This window comes from Peromyscus leucopus, chromosome 9, assembly GCF_004664715.2.
Source record: "Peromyscus leucopus breed LL Stock chromosome 9, UCI_PerLeu_2.1, whole genome shotgun sequence".
Classification (NCBI taxonomy): domain Eukaryota; kingdom Metazoa; phylum Chordata; class Mammalia; order Rodentia; family Cricetidae; genus Peromyscus; species Peromyscus leucopus.
In genome coordinates this window covers 60388518-60413464 of record NC_051070.1, presented here as the reverse complement: position 1 = coordinate 60413464, position 24947 = coordinate 60388518, and the positions used below count along the sequence as shown (strand labels likewise).

At 43.0% G+C, this 24947-nt stretch overlaps 1 long non-coding RNA gene across 1 annotated transcript; it reads right to left on the bottom strand.

Annotated features, from left to right (window-relative positions):
• Positions 1 to 21010: 21010 nt before the first annotated feature.
• On the bottom strand, positions 21011 to 22867 carry LOC119088577. The gene is made up of 4 exons (XR_005092248.1): positions 22794 to 22867; positions 22250 to 22326; positions 21466 to 21681; positions 21011 to 21221 (listed from the first exon to the last, which is right to left on the bottom strand). It is a non-coding gene; the product is annotated as an uncharacterized LOC119088577 (long non-coding RNA).
• Positions 22868 to 24947: the final 2080 nt, after the last annotated feature.

Genomic DNA, 24947 nt, shown 5'->3' with positions numbered 1-24947 from the left:
CCCTCATCTCTGAAGCCCTTGTGACCTCCTGTCCCCCAGCAAAAAAAAAAATAATAAAATGTCCAATTTATGTTATCAATATATTCACCGAACACGGACAAACTGTCAGTGGCCTACCCCTTAAATAGGACTGAGTTCTTCCCCTCTGTAACCCTGGTGGAAACTATTGTGGAAAGCAACACTGCGGCATCCCATCACAGTTTTTAAGAGTTCTCTTACATGACTTCTTGTTAAGATGTTTCTATTTTGGGAGGGGATGGGGGCATGTGGGTGAAGGTAGGTGTTGTCACAGAAGTCTTCCATGTCCCTCTTTCTCAACTGTGTGTCTGCAGTCATCGCTATCACTGCCACATTAGCTTATTTGTTCCTTATAGTCTGTGGGAGATTGGATCATGGGTTTCCACATGGTTTCTGGCGTCAGCAAAGACCACCAACAGAGCTCCCAGTTGTTAGTGTGGCCACTGACCCAGACAAAGGCCTCCGATGTACCTGGGGTCAAGGACATCAACATGTTCTTCAAGGATGCAACATAGACCACAGAAATCTGACTGGCCTTCAGTGGCAACATGGGTCAGAAGATGGAATATTAATTGAGAAGATGCTCCATTAGATTGACCCGAAAGCAAGCCTGTCTTGCAATTTCTTGATTAATGATTGATGTGGGAGGGCCCAGCCCACTATGCATGGTGCCATCACATGTAGGAGGTCCTCCCTGGGAGGTATCAGAAAGCAGGCTGAACAATCCATGAGGAATAAGCCAGTAAGGATCACCCTCCACACAGCCTCTGCATCAGCTCCTGCCTGAGTTCTTGCCTTGGTTTCTCTCAGTGGTGGAGTATGGTCTGGAAGTTATAAGCTGAAGTAAAGCCCTTTCTCCACCTTGGGTCATTGTGTTTATCACAGCAACAGACAGCAAATGAAGACAAGCAGTATGCTTTTAACAGCTGAGCCACCTCTCCAATCCATGAAGAGATGGATTTCATTTTCCACGCTATGGGATCCAGCCCAGGTCTTGTAGGTCTTAGTAAGCACTCTACCCATGAGCTACACTCCAAGCCCCACAAATGAAGTCTTGATATAAGCAAAGGCATCCCCACTCTTCAAGGTTTCAGGTGTCAAGAAGCAAGTTGACGGGGAGGGTTGAGGGGGTCTGGCCCCTGGCAGCTGTCCCCTGTACCCACTTAGATGGCTGATGTGTATTAGATCTTGGCTTCTATTTTCTTCTTTCTTTCTTTTTTGTTTTAAAATACTTATTTATTTATTATGTACATAGAAGAGGGCACCAGATCTCATTACAGATGGTTGTGAGCCACCATGTGGGTGCTGGGAATTGAACTCAGGACCTCTTGAAGAGCAGTCGGTGCTCTTAACCTCTGAGCCATCTCTCCAGCCCCCAGGCTTCTATTTTCAAAAGCAAAAGCAAAAACAAAAATGCTTCTCTCATAAAAATTCAATTAAAACTGTGACACCCCCACCTCCTATAAAATGAGAATCACATGTTTTGAGAGAAAAAAATTAAAAATCTTTAGGGTGATATTTTTTTTTTCCGAATACATATTATCTGAAGCTATGAAACTTAGTACGGTTAAAACTTGCACTATGTCACAGTAAGGGAAATAGTGTTGAGCCCAGTAGACTGCTCAGCTAACATCTTTCTGGAAAAATAAAATCAGCATTCAATCAAGTTTAGACAAGACATTTTTTGGTAGGTGTTTGATTGCTGCCAGGCATTCGTGCTAGGCTTTCTTGCCCCATCCTAAATTGTTTGCAATCACCTCCTCCCTCCCCAGGGGCTGTAGAGTGAGTCATCAACTTTCCTTCAAGAACTATTAAATGACTCTGCCTTCTGTAAGGCATCTGCCTGTGGGAAGCAGAGACTCAGTGGGCGGGCCTAATTTCCAGCCAGGCAATGGTGGAGAGTGAGGCCACACCATTGGAACAAAGTTTAAAATGAGTTATTAGGGCTGAAGAAGTCAGGCTAAAATAGGAAAGGTCAATTCGAACTTAGGTGAGAATCTATCATTTATTTTCATTCGGAAGCAGTAAATGTCACCATGCTGAGAAAAAGGCGACAAACAACTTCTTTTAATCTTCGACTATCTCGGGTGCCTGTAAAGGATATCCACGTGTGAAACAAACAGCGCTGTCCAAATTCCACCTTGAAGACATTAAAGGTGCTTTGGTTTAGTTTTAATTTCGGGGAACAACAATGTCGAACATAAAAACATCATCTCTCATAGTGTCCACTGTTGGTAATGTACAACAGTGAAAATCAAGCCTGGCGGTGGTGGCACATGCCTTTAATCATAGCACTCGGGAGGCAGAGGCAGGCAGATCTCTGTGAGTTTGAAGCCAGTCTGCCTGGTCTACAGAGTGAGTTCCAGGAAAGGCTCCAAAGCTACACAGAGAAACCCTGTCTCAAAACAAAACAAAACAAAACAAAACAAACAAACAAACAAAAAACCCAAAACAAACAAAACAAAAACAATGAAAATCAAACCTTTGTCAGAAGACACACATGAGATGGGAGATGGAGAACCCAGCACCTTCTTGGATTTATTCAACACTGCTGTCACTCCATCCTTGGGCAGGAGTCAGAGATGCAGCAGCAAACAAAACAAATCCCAGCCCTGTCCTATGGAAAGTCTATTGCATACAATATGGTACACACACACACACACACACACACTTTAAAATTATAGAAAAAAACATTTAAAAATAAGTCTTTATATAAGAGAGTAAATGCTTTATGAATATATTTCATATAAAACATCAGATGTTTATGTGATAAAATGATGTCAAGTGGTCCAGTGCAAGGAAATCCAAGACCCCAGAAGTTAGGAGTGGAAAGCTATGAGAGAAGTGGCTAAGCCAAGTTTAACTTCCTTGTACTTTTCCAGGAGAGTCGGTTATCCATCTAAACTCCAACTTAACAAGTTACAGCAAGAGATACACCTAAAATCCATACCACACAAATGCATAAAGCATAAATACCCACTACCTCAGTTTCCCCTGCTTGAGAGGTAAATGAGAATGTCATCTCCTCACATGCCTGAGATAGCAGGCCAGAAGTGCAACAACAAATCAGATCTTTACACCTAAATATTTACGTTCTTCGGTTAGATGAGAGAAGACTAAATAAATCAAAATCATGGCACAAAAATAACTTAAAAGACTTTCCTCGAATAAAGGTGCACTGTGGTAGTTTGAATGTAACTGGTCCCCATAAGCTCATAGGGCATGGCACTATGAGGAGGTGTAGCTTTGTGGGAGGAGTTATGGTCTTGTTGGAAGACGTGTGTCACTGTAGGGTTGGGCTTTGAGGTCTCAGATATGCTCAAGCAATGCCCAGTGTCCCAGTTCACTTCCTGTCGCCTGCCAATCAAGATGCAGGACTCTCAGCTCCAGCACCATGTCTGCCTGTTCACCACCATGTCCCACCATGATGATAATGGACTAAACCTCTGAACTGTAAGCCAGTTTCCATGAAATGTTTTCCTCTCTAAGAATTGCTGTGGTCATGGTGTCTCTTCACAGCAATAGAAACCCTAACTAAAACATATACCATGCTGTAAACAACTTAGAACAGTCACATGGACCTCAGCAGGCAAGGCAGGCAGCTGGACTGTGCCTAGAGCCAGTGCAGAGGGGTGGGGATGGGTCATGATGTTAAAGCTGGCAGCAGTGGAGGCAGATGGAACAATCTGGGGGCAACAGAGGGGAGACAGAGATGCTGATTTAAGCAAATCAAGCTCATAAAGAGCAGATTTACAGCCGGGCGGTGGTGGCGCACGCCTTTAATCCCAGCACTCGGGAGGCAGAGCCAGGCGGATCTCTGTGAGTTCGAGGCCAGCCTGGGCTACCAAGTGAGTCCCAGGAAAGGCGCAAAGCTACACACAGAAACCCTGTCTCGAAAAACCAATAAATAAATAAATAAATAAATAAATAAATAAATAAATAAATAAAGAGCAGATTTACACATAGACATGCCATTTCTTCATCAGCCAGTTTAAGGTTAGTGAGGTGTTTTCACCCTACTACATACAGTCTCATGACAGACTAGACTTGTAGGTGGACTTTTCTGTCCTGCCATCCAGTTCTCAAATAACCATATGGAGACTTCTTATTAATTATAAAAGCCCAGCCAATAGCTTGGGCTTGTTTTTAGCTAGCTCTTATAGCTTAAATTAACCCATTAACCCTTTTCATGCTGTTTCTACCATGTCTGGCTGGCAGCTCCTGAGACTCTGCCCTTCTTCTCCCTAGCACTCTCTCTGCCCTGAAAATCCTGCCTATCTACTGGCTGTTTAGCTTTTTGATTAAACCAGTCACAGTGGCATATGTTCACACAGTGTAAAGGAATATTCCACAAGAGTTAATGATGGTGATGAGGACAACAGATACCGTTTTCAATGTCTGGGCAGTGTTGGATAAATCGTCCTCTTGTGCCTGTCACTGAAGCCTCCTGCCCCTCCCATCCCCCCTCACCTCACAAATCTCCTACAGCCCAGCTTGCGCTTTACATCAAACTCTAGGGTTACAGACACATGTAACTGGTTTTCTAAGTTGGTGCTGGGAAACTGAACCCAAGTTCTCATGTTTCCATAGCAAATGGTCTTACCTGCTGATCCATCTCCCAGCACCCCCAACATTTTTTTAAAAATGCAATTGTACGCCAGGCGGTGGTGGCGGCGCACGCCTTTAATCCCAGCACTCGGGAGGCAGAGCCAGGCGAATCTCTGTGAGTTCGAGGCCAGCCTGGGCTACCAAGTGAGTCCCAGGAAAGGTGCAAAGCTACACAGAGAAACCCTGTCTCAAAAAACCAAAAAAAAAAAAAAAAAAAAAAAATGCAATTGTACTATTTTCAAACGTGAATATAAGACAACCTCAAATACATGGAGAATAAGCAAATAATGTAAAATAAGGATTTTAAAAGGTAGAAAAATTGAGGGTGGGGTGGGAAGAGGGAGTTTAATAATCAAAAGAGAAAAGACTCCTGGAATTGGAGTTTCAGGAGGTTGTGTACTGCCATGTGTGGGAGCTCAGAACCAAACTCTAGTCTTCCACAAGAGCAGTGTGGACTCTTAACCACTGAGCCATCTCTCCAGGCCCCCCTCAATTTTCATTGTCTCTATTCTCCAATGGGATATAGATGTTCTAGGAAGAAGAACCTACTGGTAGATGCCTCAAGGAAGAGAGTTCATACCATTGTGCACCATTCTTACTGTTGGAAATTGACAATACTTATAGACTACTATATTAAAAATAAGCTTTTTCTTTTTTTTTTTTTTTTTTTTTTGGTTTTTCGAGACAGGGTTTCTCTGTGTAGCTTTGCGCCTTTTCCTGGAACTCACTTGGTAGCCCAGACTGGCCTCGAACTCACAGAGATCCGCCTGGCTCTGCCTCCCGAGTGCTGGGATTAAAGGCGTGCGCCACCACCGCCCGGCAAGCTTTTTCAAATAGCAAGAAATTAGCTCCTCCTTATATGGGATCAAAAGCACCATATCATTTATGAAGAACTATTTGGGTTTTTTTTGTTTTGTTTTTTTGAGACGGAGTTTCTCTATGTAGCCCTGACTGCCCTGGAACTCTGTAGACCAGGCTGGTCTTGAACTCAGAGCTCCACCTGCCTCTACCTCTCAAGTGCTGTGACTATAGGCATGCATCACCACTGCCCAGTGAAGAACTATTTAGTAGAATTAAAAACCATAAGGAAGAATGTAATTATGCGATTGTTGGAAAATGGGTGTAAATGAAGATCATATTAAGTGAAATTATCCAGATTCAGAAAGACTATTATCACATTTTCTGTCATGTAGATCCTAGATTAATTCTCTCTTTCCACCACAGGGGTTCCAGGAATTGAACTCAGGTTGTCAGGATTGGTGGCAAGTACTTTTACCAAAGCCCTACTTTGTGGTTTTTAAGACAGGTTCTTGCGACATGGCCTGGATGTCATGGAATGATTACATGAACCAAGTTGGCCTCAAACATGAAGCAATCCTCCTGCCTCCGAAGTGCTGAGATTACAAGTGTGTGCCACCGCCCTCAGCTATGGCAACACATTTGTAAAATACATCTTTAAAGAGATTTTACAATAATGCCATGTTTTTATAATATACCAATTGTAGTAAATATAAATAAAGCAATAAAGGCAATTTCAGTAAAAAGTAATAAACACTAAAAGGCATATTACTAAATAATAAAGGATTCTACTTAATGGTTACAAAGCTCTGCAACATTCTCAAAAAGTGAGGGAAAATACCTTGATGCTGTGATAACACCATTTCTTGTAATATCTCAGGAAACAACATAATCAATATAAGTATTGGTCAAGGAGAAGTTACAAGCTCCTGCCTCTGAGCCTTTCGTACAGTCATGGATTGTATGTGTTGAATCCACGAGCCAAAATAACCCTGTTCTTCCTGAAAGACTTCTGTCTGGTATTTTGTGGCAGTTCCCAGAAAAAGAATAAATACAAGAACACAGATAGAAGTTCTCCTTCATGGAGAGCCAGCTTTAATCAGATACCAAATCTGCTGGTACTTCTCAGACTGTAAAGCTGATTTTATAAGTTATAAACTACTCAATCTTAGGTACTTTGGTGTAGTAATCAAAAAAGTAAAAAATAGTGCTTCCGATAATATAAAATATCTTGGGGATAACTAATCATGCAAGTGAAAGAACTATATGGCAAAAAAAAAAAAAAAAAACAAAAAAAAACCTGAAGACATTGAAGAAAGAAATTGAAGAAGATATCAAAAGACGGAAAGAACTTCCATGCTTGTGAATCAATAGATTAATATCATGAAAATGGCCACCCTACCCAAAGCAATCAACAGATTCAATGCAATCTCCATCAAAATTCCAATACAATTCTTCACAGAAGGTGAAAGGAAAATTTTCAGCTTCACATGGAAACACAAAAAACCCACGACAGCTAAAACAATCCTGAATAATAAAAGAACTGCTGGAGGTATCGCCATGCCCAATCTCAAACTGTACTACAGAGCTATAGTGATTTTTTAAAAAAGCATGGTATCAGCATAAAAGTAGACATATTGATCATTGTAATGGAATTAAAGATCCAGAAATAAATCTACACACTTATGAACACTTGTTTTGTTATGTTTTTATAAACAAGTCAGAAATATACAGTAGAAAAAAAGAGAGAGCATCTTCAACAAATACCGCTGGCCAAAATGGATGGCTGCATGCAGAAGAATACAACAAGATCCATATATATCACCCTGAAGAAAACTCCAGATGGATCAAGGGCCTCACCATAATCCCCAGATACCGAATCTGAGAGAGGAGAAAGTGAGCAACAGTCTTGAACTCATTCATACAGGAAAAGACTTCTTGAACAGGACACCAAAAGCACAGGCACTAAGACCAACAAATAATATGGGATCTCATGAAACTGAAAAGCTAAATGTAAAGGATAGCATCATTCAGACAAAGTGGCAAACTAGCGAATAGGAAAAGATCTTTATCAATTACACATCTAATAGAGAGTTAATATCTAAAATATGCAAAGAACTAAAAATTCTGGATGTCAAGAAACAACCCAATTTTAAAAATGGGATACTGACCTAAACACAGAATTCTCAAAGATAAAACACAAATGGCTGAGAAACACTTAAAAAATGTTCAACACCTTTTTTTTCTGAGACAGGGGTTCTCTGTGTAGCCCTGGCTGTCCTGGCACACAATTTGTAGAGACCAGGCTGGCCTTGAACTCAGAGAGATCCACTTGCCTCTGCATCCCAAGTGCTCAGATCAAAGGAATACACCACCACCTCCTGGCAAAATGTTCAACATCTTTAATCACCAGGGAAATGCAAACCCAAACTACTTATTTTGTCTTATACCTGTCAGAATGGCTAAGATCAATAAAACAAGTGGCAGCTCATGCTGATGGGAATGTGGAGTAAGGGGAACACTCATCTACTGCTGGTGGGAGTGCAAACTTGTACAGCCACTGTGGAAATCAGTGTGGCAGTTCCCAGTCCCTGTTCTTTAAGAAACTGGGAATCAATATTCCTCAAGATCCAGTGATGCCACTCTTGGGCAGGTGCCTAAATGACACTTCATTTCACACAGAGACACTTGCTCAACCATGTTTATTGCTGCTCTATTCATAATAGCCAGAAATTGAAAACATATTGTCCTAGATGTCCATCAACAGATGAATGGATAATGAAAATGTGATACATTTACAAGATGGAATATTATTTAGATGTTTAAAAAACCATGAAATTTACAGGTAAATGGATGGAGCTAGGAAAACAATCATCCCGGGTGAGGCAACCCAGACCCCAAAAGACAAGTATGGTATGAATTTTCTTATATGTAGATGTTAACTGTTAATTCTTCCCTTGGCATGATGCAAATAACCATTGCTTAGTACAGAATAAGGGACTGTGGGGGGGGGCGGAAGGGAGGATCTCCCAAGGAAGGGAAAATAGAATATATAGTTATGGAGGGATAGAGGCAGGAATTGAATGGGAGGGTTAAATGCAATAACATAGGGAAGAAACGGTAAGGGAGGGAATAAAGGGAGGAATAGCTAACACTAAGGGCCACTTGAGGGGTCTTATGGAAAACTACTACAGTAAAAGCTTCTTAAAATATATACACATATGGAAGACATCTAATTGGAATCACCAAAGAACAGGAGAGACAAAGCCCCAACTGCACATCTCTTTCCACCAAGTAAAACCTCCATTGCTAGGAATAGGTTGTATCTAATGGAGTTGTTGGCCAAAGAGGCTCCGTGGAAACCCTCAAACAGCTGGGGCTGTTGCCAAGCCTAGTGGTTGATCTATATAACTGATGGTAAGGCCCTGCTGCTGAAGGCAACATTTACATATTTCATTGAACATAGAGAAGCTGAGTTGGTACCTTCCTAAAGCCTTCACCCCCACTGACTAGCATTTATGGTACTGGAAGGTACTCTGCATACTACTAGAGGAGAAAGGCAGTCACCAATCCAGCTACAAACAGTCCCAACTACAATGGTGAGTGCCTGCAAGATATGCTGATGCAATTGTGGTACAAATGTTGTGGGAGTAACCAACCACTATCTGATCTGATTCACGGTCCACTCCATGAGATGGGACCCAGGCCTGACAGCTCAGGTGGTCAAGACTGTGGGACTAGATAGGCCATGGGCCCAGGGGAAAGCCAATACTAGTGTTCTGCTAAAGGAGTGTAACAACCAAATGGTTCATAATGACATTCTGCTATACCCGTAGATCTGGGTCTTGCTCAATAGCACGAGAGGAGCTTTCTTCTGTAGTGAATGGGAACAAATACAAAGACCCACAACTGTACAATGTGCAGAAAGTGAGAGATCTTGGGACACGCCATTTTAAATGGGATATCTTCATTGAACTCCTCTCCTTGGGACTCAGGGAATTATGCAGGAGTAAGCAGAAAGATTCTATGAGTCACAGGGGACAGACAGGACCAGGAAATGGTGTCTTTCAGACACTTACGGACTGATGTACATATGAACTCACAGAGACTATGGCAGCATGCACATGGCCTGTATAGGTCCAAGCCAGATGAGCTCCCAGAACTGAGAGGGAGAAGTGGACATAAGCTCCCATCCCTTCCTAAGAAGCTAACTCCAATTCACAACTGCCCACAAAGGAAAAACTGGTTTTTCCCAATGGAATCTCAGGGTATACAAATCACATTTAAAGGCAGACCCCATGCCCAGCAGTATATGGCCAACACAAAACTCACTCAGTAGTATTTTTGGAGATTTTTTTTTTTTGTTTCATATTGCTTTGTTTGAACTTTAAAAAACAAAACAAACAACAAAAACCCAAACTGGCCTAAATTCTATGTCACTCTCCTGAAATTTTCAGGTTCTTACATTCTTTCCTCTTTTTCATCTTTGATATTCTGCTTCTAGGGTTTGTTTGTTTTAAAGTTTATACTAACTGGTGTGTGTGTGTGTGTGTGTGTGTGTGTGTGTGTGTGTGTGTGTGTGTGTGAGAGAGAGAGAGAGAGAGAGAGAGAGAGAGAGAGTGCGTGGTTGTGCCTATGGAATTTAGAAGAGGATATCAGATCCCCTGGAGCTGGAGTTACCGGCAGTTGTGAGGCAGGTCCTCCAAAAGAGCACTGTGTGCTCTTAACCACTGAGCCATCTGGCTAACCTCTGCTTCTAGGATTATGAAGGCAAACATGAGCATATGCAATTTATATTTTCTTTCACCTTATGACATAGAATGTAGCCTACGATGTATATTGTTCTATATCTGCTCTTTTGTTTTTTCGAGACGGGGTTTCTCTGTGTAACTTTGCGCCTTTCCTGGAACTCACTCTGTAGCCCAGGCTGGCCTTGAACTCACAGAGATCCACCTGCCTCTGCCTCCCGAATGCTGGGATTAAAGGCATGCACCACCACCGCCTGGCTCATATATCTGCTTTTTTCAATCATTGGTATATTATAAAGCTCTATGTGCATTAACATGGAGATCTTCTGTTGTGCTTATATATACTGTGAAGATGTGTCTTTGCCAAGGTGCCTTCTAACTGGTTTAATAAAGAGCTGAATGGCCAATAGTTAGGTGGGAGAGACTAGGTGGAACTTCTGGGCAAACAGAGGAACCCAGGATGAATCTAGGCATGTGAAGGAGATACCAGCAGGATGTGGAACAAGTTGGACATACAGGACAGAGGAGAGGTAACTGAGCGATGGAATGTAATAGAAACAGATTAAGTTATGCAAGCTAGTTAGAAAAAAGACTAAGCTAAGATCAAGCTTTCATAATTAATAATAAGTCTCAATGTCATTATTTATGGGCTGGCGGTCCTGATGAGAAAGTTACTACAATCTTCCTTGCTCAGTTTTATAACTGCACACCATATATTATTATTTCTTGAACCAGATGCCTGAACATTGCAACTGAGTCTATATCTTGCTCTTAAAAATACAGCAACATTTTTAAAAAGCTAATTTTAGAGTGCTGGGGAGACGGCTCAGTACTGGTCCACAAGCATGTGCATATACCACTCATACACAGAAGCCAACTTTCGGAAGCATTTGAGTTAAGCTAGGAACAAGTTTGCTGGCACCATGAGCACTATGAGATTTGACCCGTGACTGGGTATTAGCAAGTTAGTGGGAAGGCAGCAGATTCTCTCATTCTCGATTTCCTTGTAGACTGTGGAGAGGTATCCTTTGTAGATTCAGATACAATGGGAGGCCTCACTATTTTTCAGCATCAGTGAAGCCAGTCCTTCCTCTAGGCACCAAGGAGGCTGCAGTGAGGTCGGAGGCTTCTGTTCCCACGGACTGGAATTGGGTCTCCATTGATGGTCAACAATGTTTTCTCTGCACAGGCAAAGCAGACGATCCATTTCTACTTCTGCAGTCCCTGTCGTGACAACGTATACTTACATCTCTCGCACTATCTATTCAACAACTATTTATTGAGTAGCTTCTGTTCCCCGACACCGGCAAGTGCTGGTCATTCTGATGTAAATTAGCTCTCCGGCACTTATAAGACTTGTAGGAACATAGCCTCATAGATAATTTTCAGATCAGCATATGAAGTGCAATGGTGGGAAAGGGCCATTAAGCACATGGGGTGCACATATAATACACAGAAGAGACTGGTGGACTCCCTTCCAGGACGATATCCTGGTTTGGGTTTGAAAGGATAAGAAACGTTTCACAGGCAAAGCGAGGGGAGAGAAAATGGTATCTGAGAGGCCCCGGACGGGGGCCAGACAGAGCCAGGCACAGTCCGGGAGCTATATGCTGTTTGGTAGTGAAAGAACACAATGTACAAGGTACACGGTAGGCAGGAAATTGCCGGAATTTCCAGCCAATGGTGTCTGTTTTCTTTGTGAGATAAGATAGCGTTTTTTCAGAATGCAGGCGGCACAGGCTAGGTAGGAAATTTGAGGCTTAGATGAGCTGCTGAAATGCTTATAACGTGAGGAATGGGGCAAATCTGAGAAAGGCCCCTTTACGGGAGACTGGTTGAACAGATTACAGTCCCCTACATAAAAGACCAAAAGGCATGGAAAATTCTAAAGACAGAAATTATTGCTGGGTGTAGTGGCACACACCTTTTTTTTATGACTTATTAATTTTTTTGTGTGCATTGGTGTTTTACCTGCATATATGTCTGTGCGAGGATTTCAGAGCCCCTGGAACTGGAGTCAGACAGTTATGAGCAGCCATGTGGGTGCTGGGACTTGAACCAGGGTCCTCTGGAAGAGCCACTGGTCCTCCTAACCACTGAGCCATCTTTCCAGCCCCGTGGCACACGCCTATAATCCCAGCACTCAGAAAGCAGAGGCAGGAGGGGATCTGTGAGTTTGAGGCCAGTTGGTCTGCATAGTGAATTTCAGGACAGTTAGAGCTACATAGTGAGACCCTGTCTCAAGAAAACAAACAAACAAACAAACAGAAATTGTTGTAGAAGCAGGTGGGTCTCTAAGTATAAGGCCAGCCTGGTCTACAGAGTGAGTTCCAGGACAGCCAGGGCTACACAGAGAAGCTCTGTTTCAAACAAAAACAAAAACAAAAACAAAAAACAAAATAAACAAATAAAAAAACAAAAAAAAGGAAGACAGAAATTATTTAGTAGAAACAAGTAAGAAGCAGGACTGTATATGCTAAGCTACATTTTACATAAAAACCACAAGAGAGAAATCACTGTTTCCTTATATGTGTAAGGCCTCTCTGGCAGGGTGCATAGGAAAGTGACTGCTTGGGGCCCATGGTGGAGAAGTTCTGGGACTGAGGAAGGAGGGCTTGGGAGACTATACTGTGTAGACTTTTGAATCAGCACAGAATCCTAATTTACATATAATCCCACCCTAACATACCTATAATCCCAGCTAAACTATTGCAAAGGAATTCTCTAAAATCTTTGGGTTAAAATACTTAAAAGAATAATATGGGGATAGTGGGAAGTAACATATTTAAAAGAATAATGACTAGGGGTATTGGGAGTGAAATAATCAAAATTTGACCTCCTGGCTGTGTTCCTTTGAAATCATATGCTTAAGCCTAAACTGGAAAGAAATTAAGGGAGATATTTATTTTCATCAGGGGCTCCTGTCAGGGTAAGGTGAGTTGGTTGAACCATGGGAACTAGAATAGAAAAATGTCTTCAGAGAAAACTGAGGACACGCACACATGTGCACACCCACAACCAGGCCTGCTCGTTGGTCTGTGATAACAAGCCCTAGGCACTCCCTCTGCCATAGCAGCCACACTGCTTTGGTTACAGAGAAGCAACACCTCATAAAGAATTCTAATCACTTTATTGCATCTGGTGAGCAAAAGCCTATGGGTATAAGGTGAGTTTATGTCCTCCCTGAAGGATCTAGGAAATTCAAACACACTAATTATTATATTACAGATTAACAAATAAGCAAAGTGGCTTTTGTTGTGGATTGTTGAATTAAATCCATCATCTTATAGTCACGCCTCTTTTTTTTTCCAAAAACAGTATTCTGGGTGTTGTTCAGAACTGAACCTGTGAAGTGTTGTTGTGATAGGCCAGATAGTATCAAGCCAGGGAAGACTAAATCATTGTCTCTATTGTCAAATGACAGCTATAAAGAGAAAACTAGAATCAACCGGGAGGCTGAGAGATGGCTCAGTCAGTAAAATGTTTGCCTCGCAAGCAGAAGGACTTGAGCTGGATCTGCAGAATTCAAGTTTTAAAAGCTGGCGATTGCGCTGCGGGGACTGAGACAGGCAGAATCCTGGGGTTTTCTGGTAAACCAGCCTAGCTACTTAGGGAGATTCAGGCCAGTGAAAGACCCTGTCTAAGAGAGAGAGAGAGAGAGAGAGAGAGAGAGAGAGAGAGAGAGAGAAAGGAGCCAGTACTTGAGAAACAACACCTGAAGTCAGCCTCTGGCCTCTAGATGCTCACACCTGTACACATAACACAACAGAGAGAGAGAGAGAGAGAGAGAGAGAGAGAGAGAGAGAGAGAGAGAGAGAGAGAGAGAGAGAGAAAATAGAATGTGATTCATTATAGAGACATCAATGGAATTTTGTGATAATCCAGAGAAGGCAGGGAGTAACTCTCATATTAGAATGCTTCATGGAGAAGAAAGTATGTAAACCAGTGTAAACCATATCTTAAATGAGGAGCTTAAGCTGCGAGTGGGTAAGTAGGACATTCCACCCAGAGGTGTAGCTTTGTGGTAGAAAGCTTGCCTTGCATGCATGAAGCCCTGGGTTTGACCTTCAGTACAAAAAGAACGAAAGAATAAAAGACAAAGAGGACTCTGTGTCCAAAGGCAGTGAGGCACAGAATGACATATTAGACAGCCTGGGCTGACACCTTCGGCAGGAGTTCTTTCATGAATTGACAAGACTCAGTCTCAGGAAGCAGGTTGGGACAGATTATGAAGTATCTATGTGACTGCCTAACAAGTTTGGACTTTGCCTTGTCTGCAAGACTGTCTTCTCAGTGGATACATGAAGAGCTCTACCATTTCTATTCCCAAACCACTTTCCAAGCAGTCTGTCCTTCTACCGGCTCCCCTGGCCTTGTTATGTAAGTTAGAAAAGATGCAAACTTGCTGTTATCCCCATTCTTCCTCTGGCTGGTTGGTTGGTTTTGAGGGTCTCATGCCTCCCATGATGGTCTCGAACTAACTGTGCAGCCTTGAATTTCTGATCTTCCTGCTTCCATCTGAGTGCAAAGATTGTAAGTGAGCACCACCATGCTCCATTCATACTGTATGTGGCATGTATGGCCTCCTGCCCTACTTCTTCTTTTATTCTTTCCTGAATCTAGCAATCAAAAGCTGACATTCTGTCACATACTATTTTTCCTTAGACAAACCATTTAGCAGCATTTCCCTATGGCAAGAACTGAAGTCAGAACTTCATATACTTATTCTTTCCCCAAACCACCTCCCCCAACCCCCCACCCCTGGAGATTATGTTCTATTCCAGATTCTTGTTAACAGTAGGTAACTGAATGAAAAAAAAACAGGACATGATTGCTCCAAGGTATGGTTGTGAAGGTTTATTGTAGATATGAAGGAGAGGACAGCCAGAGGCATCTGGAACGTGGGCCAAGAGGAATGTGGAGGGAGAGGGGAAGAGGGGAGAGAGGAAAAAGGGGGGCTAAAAGAGAGGAGCCATAGACCAAGAAGCCAAAAAAGGAACAAGGAGCCACGAAAGTATGTAGGCAAAATGGCTAGGTTATATAGGAGAAAAGAGAAGCTGGGGGGAAGGGAAGGGAAGCTCAGGGATGGAGAGGTAGGGGGCAGGGTATGCTTTCCAGGAAGACTCTGTAACAGGTACAGGTGTTAAGTAGGGACTGAGAGAGCCTAGAGGCTAGCATAGACCTTGATGTGCTAATAGGTACCACAGGCACAGGCTAATTGAAGAGCCATATGTCCCTTTTGCTAGAGATAAGAGAATGAACTGTCTTCTTAAGTTCCTGAGGGAATGTTGGCTTTCGTCTAAACTTCGGGGAAAGGAATTTCTTGGGACCTAACAGTAACTTACTTGGAACTAAAAAGTGCTTAGGCAACTCTGAGCATCCATAGGAAAGTAGATGGCTAGAAACAGGTAGGGGCCAAAATAGGAGGCAGAGCATAAAGTCCTGACCCTATTTCAGTGACAATTTATTATTTTTATTTCAGTGGCTTTGTTTTTTGAGACAGTTTACCAATATAGCACAGCCTGGCCTTGAACTTGTGATGTGACCCAGGCTAATCTGGAGCTCTCCATCCAAGTGCCTCTCGCACAAGCATGTTCCTGTGGACTGACTGCCAGGAGCAGAAAGAGTAGCTTGCTTCATTCCAGTTGGGAAGGATATTCACACAGTGACTCGATGAGCACTCACAGTATGCTGGCATCTCTTGATTGTGTGTGTGGATGAGACAGTAGACTTGGAGTAGGCTGACGGTTACCCAGGTAACTTGAGTAGAGAGGTGGTAGGGCCGGACCTGGAGTCCAAGCCAGGTTAGCTGCAAAGCCTGTGCTGTTATGCCATAGGCCATGTTGCTCTGGCTAAACCGTTTCCGCTGTATCCCGCAAGCCCACAGTAGGATGGCTCCCATCATTCTGTTTATAGTGCTGTCTCCTGCCTGACCCTCTCGCCCTGTGCTCCCTCACTTCACTTCATTTTCTAGCCTGTTGCTAGGATAACATTTTTAAAAGTATGATCTATTTCATGTCAGTCTCTTATTCAAAAATCAGTGACTTGGCCCCTTCAAGAGCCTTCCCTGACTAACACCGTCTCATACTGATCATTCCCTTCATAATCAGTCAAATGATGCTGTGGCTGGCCTGGAAGACACATTCATTATCTACAGTGTACCATCCGAGCTCCAGATTAGCAGTTACATTTGTAAGTGACTTACCGAAGACACAGAGCTGTCCTCTGCCGACTTTATAATTTGAATGAGACGGAAGCATCTATAATGAGACATGTTTCATCGCCAAGTCCCAAGACTCTTTAGAGCAGCTGTTCTCAACCTGTGGAGTGTGACCCCCCAAACCATCAGAAAATACAGCTATTTACATTATAATTTATAATATAACATAGCAAAATTACAGTTATGAAATAGCAACGAAAATAATTTTATGTTGAGAATCACCGAAACATGAAGAAGTATATTAAAGGGTCACAGCATCAGGGAAGTTGAGAACCACTGCTTTAGAATACATGAATTATCATCATCAACATTAGTATTTTCAGAGTGAAGCGCATTCGCTACCTCATTATTGGTTTGTCTGAAATCCCCAATTGCTTCCTACATTTCTTGGCTGCAGATCCCATACCTAACCAGAGGTAAATGTACTAAAAGACTACTAACAGTAATAATTATCTTATTTTTGAAATACGTGATTCCTTACCTCTACTACTACTGAACTTATTTATTTATTTAAAGTTCTGGGGCTGGAACCCAGGGCCCTGTACAAATTAGCTGAGCACTTGCCACTGAGTCCTCAGCTTCAGATCCTGTTAACTGAGGGAAAGCAGAGATAAAAGTGGAGAAAGTGATGCTGGGACATGCTCCCCGCTTTTGACTAGGGACAATAAAGGAAACATAGGTGTAGATAGGGGACTGCTACTTCTTCTCCCACGTGCTGGTGCCACAGGCTCCAGTGAAAGCTGTGAGGGCTTTCTCTTCAGTTCATGACACCAGGGAAGGCCACACCTGTAACAGGGAGAGCACAGTTTGGTAAAAAGGACTTTCAGCAAATTAATTAACCCCAGAATTTATACAAGGGGATGCTTATGTACATTCGGGTCATTTCATAGTACCAAAGAGTTTGAAGAAGAAAAAGAAGAAAGAGGAGGATGATGAGGAGGAGGAGGAGGAGAAAATAGAAGAAAGACTGGGCAGTGGTGGTACATGCCTTTAATCCCAGCACTTGGGAGGCAGAGGCAGGCGTATGTCTGTGAGTTCCAGGCTAGCCTGGTCTACAGAGTGAGATCCAGGACAGGCACCAAAACTACTCAGAGAAACCCTGTCTTGAAAAACCAAAAAACCAAAACCAAAACCAAAAAAACACCAAGAAAAAGAAAGAAAGAAAGAGAGAGAGAGAGAAGGAAGGAAGAGAAAGAAAGAAAGAAAGAAAGAAAGAAAGAAAGAAAGAAAGAAAGAAAGAAAGAAAGAAAGAAAGAAAGAAAGAAAAGAAAGAAAGAAAAAAGAGAAGAGAGATGGGGGCTGGAGAGATGACTCAGCGGTTAAGAGCACTGGCTGCTCTTCCAGAGGACCTGGGTTCAGTTCCCAGCAACCACATGGTGGTGCCCTCTTCTGGCCTGCATGCAAACATGCAGGCAGAACACTGTATACATAATAAATAAATAAATCTTTAAAAAAAAGACAAGACAGACAGACAGACATTCTCCCCAGGGACTTAGCCTTCTATCTGGGGAGACCATGTGCCAGTAGAGGCAAGATCTCAAGTCTGCTGTGACACACAGTGAGCGTGTGGAGGGGCTGAGGCTTAGGCGGTGCTGGAGTATTGTTTAGATGTGAGAGAGAGGCCCTGGGTTTGATGAGGCGTGCAGAATCACGCAGAGAAGGGAGGAGTAGGGTTGCTTTATGAAAGATGAGAAAGTGGATCAGAGGTTGAGAGAGTAAGAGTTTACCAGATAGCTGAAGTGGAGCTCGGCACCCGAGGATGCAGGTGGGGAGGTGTACCAGCAGCTGAGGTCACGGCACACGAGGAGGCAGGTGGGGAGGTGTACCAGCAGCAGAGGTCACGGCACTGGAGGAGGCAGGTGGGGAGGTGTACCAGAGCTTAGGAATGGAAGGCAGTTCAGACTCTGGAGCTCCGTATTCAGCATCTGTTCTCATGCCATTCAGATGTCTTAGTCACAGAGTTAAGAAAACTGACCTCATTCCTAGCTCCTGGGTGGGCCCCAGTCACCACAATCCATTCTCTTGCCACAGCTGCTGCTCAAAAAGCATGTCCTCCAGGCCTAAGCAAATTAGCCATGGCTTTCTCAGGGGACAGAGACACACTCGTTGCTATTGGACATGGAAGAAGCATGCAAACCTAAGATTGCTGTTTCTTATTTTGTTAGGATGAGAAAAGTCAACAAGAGGAAAACGCAAAGAAATGGAGCCCGCGACTTGACCGTGCTTTGATGAAGCGGCTGCAGGTCTTGTTTGCAGTGTTTAAACAGAGTGGTTCTCACTGGAACCATTTGACTCTGAGGTATTGCTGGATTGGGCTGACAGGGGATGGAGAACAGGGAGGAGAACAGGGTCTGCTCTAGAGACACAGAGAGCTCTTAAGGCGTTTGGTCACACTACGGAGTGACATTACCTGATAAGACTTTTTGGTTGTGAGCTTAGCCTTTAAGGGCTGAGCCATCCTTCCAGCCCCTAATACGACTTTAAAAAGACTACTTACTGTAGCTGCAGTGTGGATGGCTTGGAGAGAACAGAGCTGGACCGGTGAGGAATCCAAGTCATGTTTCCTCTTCTTTTACTATTCCATCCAAAAGTGTCACTTTCAGATCCTTTCCCCACCAATCTTAGAAAGGAATTATTTTTAAAAAATATTTAATTAGGCTGGGCGGTGGTGGCGCGCGCCTTTAATCCCAGCACTCGGGAGGCAGAGGCAGGCAGATCTCTGTGAGTTTGAGGCCAGCCTGGTCTACAAATAGAGTTCCAGGAAAGGCGCAAAGCTACACAGAGAAACCCTGTCTCGAAAAAAAAAAAAAAAAAAAAAAAAATTTAATTTGCTGGGCGGCGGCGGCGGCGGCGGCGGCGGCGGCAGCGGCGGCGGCGGCACACGCCTTTAATCCCAGCACTCGGGAGGCAGAGGCAGGGGGATTTCTGTGAGTTCGAAGTCAGCCTGGTCTACAGAGCTAGTTCCAGGACAGGTTCCAAAGCTACACAGAGAAACCCTGTCTTGAAAAAAAATTTTTTAAACTCAGCCTGGTGGTGGTGCATGTCTTTAATCCCAACATTTGGGAGGCAGAGGCAGGTGGATCTCTGAATTCAAGGTCAGCCTGGTCTACAGAGCTAGTTCCAGGACAATCAGGGCTATACAGAGAAACCCTGTCTTAAAAACTAGGGTTTTAAATTCAGCCAAGTGTGGGAGCACACACCTTAATCCTAGCACTCAGGAGGCAGAGGCAGGAGGAAATCAGAGTTCTAAGCTAGACAGAGTTACATAGTGAGACCCTTTCTCAGAAACAATAACAAAACCTAACTCAGGGCTGGAGAGATGGCTCAGAGGTTAAGAGTACTTATTGCTCTTGTAGAGGACCTGGGTTTAGTTCCCAGCAAGCACAAAGTGGTTCATGACTCCAGTTCCAGGGGATCTCATGTCTTTTTCTGATCTCCAATGGCACCAGACATATATGTTGTGTACACACACACCTTCAGGAAAAACACTCGTATGCATAAAATTAATCCTTACAAATTCAAAAATACTTTATTTGTGAGTGTATAGTATATGTTCACAAAAAGCCACAGAACTTTCTGTGAGAGGAGCTCAATGTAGGGAAATACTATTTGGAGATTAGGAACATCTTGGTCTCCATTTTGCTTTAGGATTTCTTGTTCTTTTATGAACTTTTTTTTTTAACCTATCAATACAGTGCTTTCTTCATTTTAAAGATTTTGTTTGGTCTTGCTTTTGTTTGTTTTCTGCTAGAGACATAATAGCAGGGTCAATAAAAGAATAACGTTGAATCCTTCAGTACAAGAGCCCCTTTCCCTGGACATTGGCTGCCCTTCAGGGACATCCACCTGAGCCTAACCGATGTCTTCAGAAGGCTCGTGGGTAACACACCTTCGTCCTGATCTCTTTGAGCTCTAGGATAAATCACCAAGTCAACTCTGTTGATATGAGAAGCATAGGCACGGTGACATCTCCTTGCCACTTCACTGGAAACTCTTGTGAAAAGATCCAAAGGGTCGGCCTTTCTACTGAGACTGTCATTATTGTTTTCCCTTGTGAGGCCTTGCACTCCATGCCCGGGGAGGGAGGTCAGGGGAGTGTCTGCTTAAAAGGAGTTTACAATGTGGAGTCAAGGGTGGGGAGTGATTTGTAGGAGACCATGTTGATGAGACAGAGGCATGTATGACAGCAGCAGCTCCATCTAAAGTGAGCTATGCATGTTTTACTGGCCCTTGAAGCGTATGAAAAGTATTTAAAAGTCTTGTCAGATATATCCAAAGACTGTCAGATGCCATTTCTGCCAGGATTCTTGTAACACGAATTCAAAATGGTCTTTTAATAAAAACCTGGAGCCTGATATTAGGGTGAAAGTTGAAAGATCAGAGAGACAAAGGAACAAGCCACCTCTTACCTCTAGGGCTCCTCAGCCTGAAAAGGCTTTCCTCAGCCGAAAGACTTTAGTTCCTGTCTCCTAATGCCTTATATACCTTTCTCCATCCACCCATATCATTTCCTGTCTCAACTTTCCTAGTGCTGAGATTAAAGGAGTGTGACTCACAAGTATTGGGATTAAAGGTGTGTGCTACCACTGCCTGACCTCTATGTTTAATCTAGTGGCTTGTTCTGTTCTCTGATCTTCAGGCAAAGTTTATTAGGGTACACAATATATCACCACAGATTCTATGGACAACATACAAATTTTTTGTCATTTAACCAGTGGACTTCAACAAATGTCCTAGAGGAGAAAGACAAGCTCATTCTTTGTCAACAGAACCATTTTTCTTTCTCATTTGTACACTTTGCAGTGGAAAACTGAACACGAAGCAGGCACCTGTTGAAAGATATGTTATTGCCAGATTGGTCACGAAATATAAATTGTTCATTCCTTACCCAAGGAACTCTGATTATATTTGTGCTTCCAAGTTACTAAGCATTTTGCCTATCACAATATATGTCACACCCACATCCCTCCCCCTTTTGGCCATCCAGAGGGACTGTCTCTGTGCTCTATTTGTACGTTCTACTAAATACTCTTTGGTGCAGAACATTTACAGTAGCTCTCCCCAAACACTTACCTTCAGTTGAAGCCTGACTTGTACTTACTAAATTCTTGTCACATCAATTCCTCTTGTTTACTTGTTCCTTGTGTCCCAGAGCCAGAGGCCTTCTGATGATAAAGTCAAGGTAAGCGCAGCTTTGAGCTCTGCCCTGGATTTCATAAGACAGTTGATCACGTCCAGGATCCAGCTCAGTACCTGGCACACAGCCAGCGGCCACTGAATAAATATTTTCTGGGAAAAAAAGAATGAGTGGAGATAATGTCTAGTGAATGGTGAGGTAGGCTGAGATTCCGGAGCTAAACCAAGGGTTTTTGTGGTTATTGGGCCCCTGAGGTTTCTGTTCTTGCTTTGGTTAACCAACAGTTTTGGAGAGCTGCCCTGCCCTCGCTTTTCCTGACCAAGTGCCCTTGGGGTTTCCAAGCTCTGGGTCTTCTAAGAAGCATACGTCCTCAGCTGCGGTCTCTGACTCTTCAGCCAGTCCAGAGCCAGTGGGCTGGTGAGTGTGTTTGTAGTGGCATGGACATTATGCAAAACACCTTTCCTTAACTTCCCATTCACTTTCTCCATCATCATTTCCCTAAGACTGGATTCTATTATCATTTTGTTTTCCTCTGTTCTCCCAGCTCCTCTGTAGGGAATTCCAAGTGTTGATTTTCCTCCGAAGTTTAGGTAATCTAACTGACATGCATTGCTGGTGAGAACAGAACAGTACCGCTACTCTGGAAGATAGCCTGCCAGTTTCTTACAAACCTAAACAGTTTTACCATAAAATCCAGAAATCCTGCTTCTTCATACTTACTCAAGTTGGCTGAATTATGTGTACACTAAAGCGAACACACTGATATTTGCAGTTACTTTGATCACAGTTGCTGAACCCTGGTAACAAAGAAGATGCCTCAGTCAGTAAATAGAGAAGTAAAGTGTGGTACATCTAAGAAAATGGAATATTCCTCAACATTAACAAGAAATGAGTTATTAGGACATGAGACAACATAGAGGAACCTTAAACCCAGGTTAGCAAGTGAAAGAATGCCTGAAGAGATTACATATTGTAAGATTACAACTATAAAACATTCAGGAAAAAAAATGCATAGCTGGCCTGGGGACATAGAGTGGTAAAGTCCTTTCCCTGGGCACTCCAGGCCCTGTGGCAAGGCTTTCTCTGTCCTGCCAGCCAGCTCCCAAATAATGACACAGAGTCTTCTTATTAATTATGAAAGCTTGGCCTTAGCTTAGGCTTTCCCCTCAACTAGCTCTTATAACTTAATTAACCCATATTTAAAAATCTATATTCTGTCACATGGCTCAGTTTGCCTCTTCTTAGTACGGTACATCTGACTTACTTTGAGTCTGTTGGTGAAATGTGTGTGCCTAGATTCCTCCTCCCAGTTTCTCTCTCTCTCTCTCTCTCTCTCTCTCTCTCTCTCTCTCTCTCTCTCTCTCTCTCTCAGCTCAGAAGTCCCGACTAATATCTTCCTACCTAGCTATTTGCTGTTCAGCTTCTTATCACACCAATCACAACAATACATCTTCACACAGTGCACAAATATCCTACAAGGCCCTGTGTTCAATCCCCAGACCTGCAAAAACAAAACATTGTTGTGGAGACAGTAAAAAGACCAATGGTTGATAGAAGTTGAGGAGAAAGAGGGATGAACAATTGGCACACCGAGGATTTGGGGAGAAATAAAACTGTGTTGTGTGATTGTACAGTGGTTGTCATCCGTCTGTGTTTGTCCAGAACTGTAGAATGCACAATTTCAAGAATGAATCCTAGTGGAAACTCTGCATTCTGGGTGACTGTGACAGCCATTGTAAGCTCTCTAATTATAACAAATATTGCACACTGGTGGGAGATGTGGAGGAATTGAAACACTATGACTCTTAGGGCAGGGAGTACATGAGAATTTACTGCACCTTTGGCTCAATTTTACTGTGACTATGTTGGTACAAAATAAAGTCTGTTTTAAAAAGATAAGAGTTGGGCTGCCAAGATGGCTCAGCCCAGAAGGCACCAGCTACCAAGCCTGGTGACCTGAGTTTGACCTCTGACACCCACAGAGTGGAGGGTAAGTACCAATTTCTGCAAATTGTCCTTTAATTTCCACATTTCCGCTGTTGCATGCATTCCCCCCTCTAATATAAATTCAAAAAAAGTTTTAAGGTGGGTAACTAAAGAAAAAAATGATAGTAGGTAGGTAGATAGATAGACAGACAGAGATAGGTAGATAATAGGTACATGGTAGGCAGGTAGATTTAGCTTCATGCCTTACCCTTGGCTTATACTGTCTGGGTTAGAGCAGGGGAATGGAGAAGAAGATTAAGACAAAACATGGCAAAAATATTAAAAATAAAAAACCTTGTATTTATTGTGTTCAGCCAGGCACTGAGGCATAAAGCTGTAATCTCAGCACAGGAGGATGGCTGCCAGCTCGGGTCCACAACGAGACATGGTCTCAAAATCAAACAAGTGGGAGCTGGAGAGATGGCTCCTCAGTGAAGACTGTGGGCTGCCCTTGCAGAGGACTCAAGTGGCTCACAACCTCCTTTAACTCCAGCTCCACAGGATCTGACACCCTCTCCTGGCTTCCACTGGCACACACACACACACACACACACACACACACACACACACACACACAGTTCCCAGAACAACTGAGTATGGGAAGATGAGCTGTTCTCTTGTTCTCTTACTCACTGGGCAATAGCAAAGACACCTACCTAAACATAAGTATGCACTAACAACAGTGGAAAATCCAGCAGCCTACATGGTCTTTCCTTGAGGAAGAAAAAAAAGATCAGAGATATTCCTCCCACTGTGGGCCCCACTTCCACACTGCCTTCAGTCTTCCCATGAGCTCTTCAATGGGAATTTTAAACTAGATGTGGAGTGCTCCCACATATTAAAAGTACTGGGAAATACTTCCTACAGTACTCAAGCCATGCACCAAAAAAGAAGCAGATTCAGTAGTTAAGGGAGAAGATCTAGGGATTCACATTTTAAAAAATTCCCAGGTATTCTGGTGGAGCAGACTTCAGAACCATTAGACTTTAGGGTATTTATTTATTTATTTATTTATTTATTTATTTATTTATTTATTTATTTATTATTTTGTTTGTTTGTTCATTTGTTTGTTTATTCATTCATTTATTTATTTTTATGCTTCCAGTATGCTAGGCTAGTACTCTACCACTGACCTACATGCCCAGTCTCCACCAAACCTTCCTGCCAAAAGGAAGAGCTCTCGTGGCTGCTGAGAGGAAGGGCAAAGAAGGCAGCAGAAGGCATGTTTTCTAGTGCTCCTGACTGGGATACAAGCTATCCCTGTGGGGAAGCACGATTGTCACAGTGCCTGTACCCTGTACAGTCTTCCAGTCACCAATATAAAACTGACTCAGTAAGAAAACTCACTCAAGTCCCACACTGAATTCTAAACTGACTTACACAATGAGAGAGAAGTTCCCCGTGACTTCTTATCCTCAGATTTTTGACATTT